Source organism: Juglans microcarpa x Juglans regia, chromosome 4D, assembly GCF_004785595.1.
Source record: "Juglans microcarpa x Juglans regia isolate MS1-56 chromosome 4D, Jm3101_v1.0, whole genome shotgun sequence".
In the NCBI taxonomy this organism is placed as follows: domain Eukaryota; kingdom Viridiplantae; phylum Streptophyta; class Magnoliopsida; order Fagales; family Juglandaceae; genus Juglans; species Juglans microcarpa x Juglans regia.
This window is the reverse complement of record NC_054600.1, coordinates 15130838-15136837: the sequence shown is the minus strand read 5'-3', so window position 1 is coordinate 15136837 and position 6000 is coordinate 15130838.

Here is a 6000-nt window from a genome sequence, read left to right as displayed (position 1 = left end):
GTCTTCACGGTGCGGAGCGTCAGCACAAAACAATGGAAATATTGCCCAAAAAAAAAACCCAATCTTTGACGACCAAAGACGTGCAGCCAGTCAAAACAACTCCAGCCGAAAGTACTCTTCCATTTTGCCCACCTCCAGGGCGGATGGACCTTCCCCCTCTGTGTCGGATTTGTCAATAGGAAAATGCTACATTCCCGCTGCGAGCTACTGCTCTAATTTTTTATTTTTTTTTATTTAATGATTAGAAAAATATTATTTAATAATATTAAAAATTTATTTTAATATTTAATAGTGTTAAAAAAATAATATAAAAAAACTTAAAATAGATTAGCAGGAAACGGTGGATATAATTCCACCCTTGTCAATATTAGGTCACCCCACAACTTTTTCCATTTTATTTCTCTTTTTTAAAACATTATAATTTCTCTCTAGGATTTTTGGTAATGTTTGTATTTATTCATAACTCATCATACGTTTACATGTTAAGAATACCTTAAATTATTTGTAAATAATAATAAAATAATTTATAAATAATAATAAATTGATTGTAAATAATAATAAAATAATCTGAAATGGTCTAAACTCCCAAACACAACCGCCTCCACAATCAGCCACACACCACTCTATAATACCCTTTCATCTCCATCTTCTCCCAACTCCAATCTCGTCCCTCTTCAATGTGCACGTGGTTCTCATGTGTCGCCCGTGTCTCCGCCTTACCCTTCTGAAAATTTCAAACTCTCTTTAGCCTCATTCCACTCCACGTACCAGTGGCCACACTCAATCATATGCCAATTTCACATCCCTACTGTGCCTTGTATGAGCAATAGCTCGGATGTAGTTTTTGTTTCTTAATTTTGTTTTTGAATTTATGCAAAGGTGTTTAGAAGTTCGGTCTATTGATGCTTTGGAGATGTTCAACTCTTATAGCTCTTTCTCAAAACTTGGTGGTGCTTTCTTTGGTTGGGAGATGGCTTTTGTTCATCTACATTTTTCTAGAATTCAAAAGGTGCAGAGTTTTGAATTTTTTACTTCCATTTCGAGATATGCAAGCTCAGTGCACTCTTCCCTTTCATGAGATTTTTCTGTAATAAATGTCTCAAGCAATTCAGTTAGTGGAGTGATCAAACAATTTTCCTTGCAGCAGCCAACCATGGGACCATCCTTGTGTATTTCCTTGCAAAAAAATTACAGGTGCAATCTTTTGGTCAGAGAAAAAATTTTAAACATAAGCTTCACACTCTATCCACTACTTAAAATATGAAATTTTTTTTTTTTTAACCTTCATCATTCGTGAAATATGAAATATGAGAATAAAAAAATACAATTATATATTTTTAAATAATGTATAGAATTTGAAATTTTTGTGTAGCACAACTCTTTATCAGGAAAGCCCTACACACTACCTAACATGGAGGAGGCCAGATTTTGCTATGAAACGAATTGTTTCATTAAAAGGAACGGACGAAACTTGATTGGGATCATTTGGGTGATGAAATGAAGTGTTTTATTAAAAAGAACGAAAGAAACTTGCTTGGCATTACTTGGGTGATGAAATGAAGTGTCTCATTAAAGAGAAATTCTGCTCCAAAGCCCTGCTTAGGATTACTTGGGATTGGGCTTTTCGTTTGCTCGGAGTGAAACAGTTGATAGAGGGTGCGAGTTAGGGCTCCTCAAACATCCCATGTTCAAGTGATCACGCTAGCAGCGGCTGCATAAACATAACATTGTTATCCTCGTCATAGCCCTCTGAGGAATGGGGGACGTCATTCATGTGGTTTAAAGAAGAAATTAAGAGAAGGTAATTCTAGACTCCTCCCATTATCTGAGTCTCGACCAATACGAAATTAGGAATTAAAGATACTGCTATGGCTTACTACAGAATAAGACTCTCAACATAAGGCCTGGGCCCATTACAGCTCAGCAACCCATGAGTAACATTTCCCTTCCTGCAAATGAACAAGGCAGTTTATTAAGGTCCCATACGAACACAGGCCCATGGCCCACGACAAACACTTCACGTCCATGACACACACTTCCCTTCAAATGCACTTTCACTTCACTTTGACAAACCCTAGCCTTCTCTGTGCAGCCGTATGACAGATGTGTAGTTGATGATATGCTGGTTGTGACACACCCAATGAATTGACAATAATTAAAATGAAATATCCCACTTCGAGGGTGAGATATTCTCCATGAATTTCAGAAGGAAGAAGAAATAGGAATGGAGATGATTCTATTAAGTTTTGGATGGTTTCCTAGAGCCCCAAGGCTCAATACATAGTCTGGTGTCTAACAAAGTTGTTCTATGGGCCCTAACTAACTGAACATTAAAATAGTAAATGAAATGAAAAATACTCTAAAGGGCCCAAGCCCATAACTCACTGCAAGGATAGTCTGATTAAACAATAATGAACTTAACTTATAATGGAAATAACAAAATAACATGGAGTAGCCCATGGCCCAACAAACGTATAAACCTAAATTAGTTACTTGGGCCTTGTACTCGTTCTTGGACTGTGAAAAACTCTCCCCTTAAGAGCACCTTGCCCACAAGGTGCGTGTATTGCATCATCACTCACTGCTGGGTGGTCCAATAACATTATCGTTGGATGAGTTAGTATCTTAAATGATTTGCATGCAGTCACAATCCCAACCTTCCCAATTGTTGAGGCTCGGCACCCCTTAAGATATTTTGGTGCAAAAAATAAAAGAAGTACATCCTCAACAGTACGAATAGTTGTCAGATGAATGTCTAGGTGTGGCAAGAGAATGGGTTGAACAATGGCAAGAACTTGATTTTTTCGTACCTTCACTAGATTTCTCAATTGTCTTCTACATATATTACTTGGTTCTAGAGGGAGAAACTTTGGGTTCTCATCACTGCTAATTTTTTCCTTCGACCCACAGTTTCCCATACCTTGCTTTTTGCAGATAAACCCAGAGATAATTTGTTTCCATTTATACTTGAAGACTGTCCTTCAAGTTTAAGTAACTCATCATGCATTTGATCCATGATGGAGCTTAGGAATTCCTGACAATCTTCCTGCCTTGGTCTGCTTGAGATGCTACTAATTACCTCTAGAGTAAATATTTTTAGAATATCATCAAACATGACAGGCCTAAAAGGCCTCCCACTCTCAAGAGTAGCTATATCTTTCTCTAAGCTCAAACCATTTGGCATGTTAATTTCAGCAATGAATTTTGGTTGACTAAGAATATTGAGGTAGTAGTGATGTACCGTTGAATTCTTCTAAAAGTTGTGTGTCTCTAGTAGCGATCATAATGTACAGTGCGTAACAGTGTGTATCGGCCAATGGAAACTGATAACAGTTAAATTGAATATTGTGTAATCATTTAGCTTTTGATGAAAGAATGTACAAGGTGTGAAAAATATTTTATGAGAAATGAAAACTTGTTTAAAGAAAATATCACCTTGTAATGTTTTCAAAAGAAATAAAGGTTTTATATAAAGTATGTAGAGTAATGATAAATGCATGAATGAAAACCTATGTTAGTATATTTTTATATTATGAAGTAATGCTTACTAAATAAAGGCTTTTTGTTTTCTAATGTATGTCCCTCCCTCTCCCAAGAACAAAATGAGGACGAAGCATTAGGACAAACATGACCCAAAGAAAAGTTGATAGGAACCTAGGCACATTTTATGTAATGTTTGAATCCATATTTTGCAAAAGTACTTTGTAATTTAATTTAATGATTTCCGTTATAAAATTTCTTTTAAATTTGCAAATCAGTTTTTAATTTTAAACATAGAATCTTTTTTATCTTGGGAAGGAAAGGAAAAAGTTTTAAAAGTTTAGCAATTCTCATCTCATTTTTTAAAACTATTTATTAAAGTCCACAAGGAAGTGCGTTACAAGCATTTACGTAGTTCAACATAAAAACCCATGTTTACGAGGGGGTTTGGGAGAAAATCCCCTATGTATGGAGATTTTTACTGTCCATCATGGCCTCATGTATATCTTAGTTAGGGCTGTAATCGAGCAAACCTGAGCTGATATTTGGCTTGCCGAGCTCGGCTTGGCTAAAAAATTGAGCTCAAGCTCGAGATGTTTATTTAACCTTTGTTCCAGCTCAACTCAGTAAGCTAAACTCTCAATTTGAGTTAGAGCTCCAGGCTTGGCTTGAATTATTTATTTATTTATTTATTTTTAATAAGATTTAATAATTAATAAATTAGATAAAAAAAATTAATATTGAATTTGTATAACTAATAAGTAGAAACTCTATTGAATTATAAGATTTTAGAAATTTATAAATAATTTATATGTTGCTAGTTGATATTTACCCATAATAACAATATATTATATGCCTACATAAATTATTAAAGCATACACATAATATGATAGCATATATCTATTTCATATATATCTCTCACAAACTAGTATATGAAATTATTAAATCTTATCGACTAATTATTGTACAAATTATAAAATATAGCTATGAAGCATATTATATAAATATGCATAAGTAATCAAGTTACACATTATATATTTAATTATAAAAGTGTTATGCTTATATTATTAGCTAATACATATATATATATGTATATATACATTGGTGTATATATGTATATTTATCAATATATGAATCAGCGGGTCTTAACGAGTCTTAGTCGAGTCGAGTTTAATCAGGTATGTGCCATTTACTTATCGAGTGGGTATCTACTTTCATGGTCGAGTTTTTTTTTTTCACGAGTTGAGTTCGATTCAATTTAACCGAGTGAGTATCGAACGAGCTATCAAATAAACTGGTTCATTTACAGACCTAATCTTAGTATAATGGAGGTTGAAGAAGACCATTTTTCCTTTTAGCAAGAGGATGAAGAAGCCAATGTTAGCTAGAGGAAGAAGATGTTGTTCGTGTGTAGAGACATTTCCTTTTTACTAGGCTTCTCAAGAGTGGTTGATCTCTTGTCAACTTTATGTCTCTTTCATCTTTCCCCTTCACGTGTCTAACATAACTTCCTTTGCTTTTACCTCCTTTAGCTTTTGTTTTTTTCATTCTCTTCCTTTTGCTTCTAGTGATCCTTTCCTAGTGGGTTTGTCTTGGTTCATTTTATCCTTAACATAAGGAGTTTGGCAATCACTTCTTTTCCAAGGCCAATGATAGAAGGAAGCTCATGAATTTATGGTCTTGATTAAGCAGAACACTAATGTAAAAGAATATGCAGCCAAATTCATTGAGCTAGCGAGATTTTCTTAGTACCCCATTTTGGATGAGGAGATTAAGTAGGTAAATTCTCGTATGGGTTGTGGAGGGCCGAATGGACCCTTGCAAAGAGTGGGTCGAGCCCACAACCATGGGAGCTAGTGGATTAGAAGACAAACATGACATTAACACACGGGTTAAAGCATTGTAAGCTTTTTAAATTGATCATGTTATTTTCTTTGTTATCTAGATTATAAAATATATTCACAATCTATTTATAATTGCAACCAATGTAGCCCAAAACATATGGAAATTAAAAATCTATTAGAAAGATCATATTACTAATCTTTAATGCCTAAATGCTCAAGTAGCTTGACATGGGTGTCAACTTTGTTCACCATGCTTGGAGTGAAAATTAAGGTATTGAAGAGTCCGCAATTACAAATTTTGAAAATTTAGTTTTAGTAGATCAATTTATTAATTGTGTCTATTAAAATTGACCCGCTTTGATTTTATACTAAATTTGTTTCTAAGTTCAAGGATAATTTGTGTCAAGCATTAATTTTACTTCTAAAGGATATAGAGACACTACAACATAATAGGCCTTTTTCCACCTATTTGTTTTCCAAGAAATTGGGTCCGTGGGAAATACTTGCTTGATGCCACAAAATGGATCCATAGCATAAGAAACTACTTTTTGCATCGACATCACTACAACCCAGTCTAATTGGTTGTAATAAGTGTCTTTTCTCATGAAAACAACTCGCCGGAAAAGAAAATTCCCAAATATACAGGCATGTAAAAACTTTGATTGCATTTTGGACG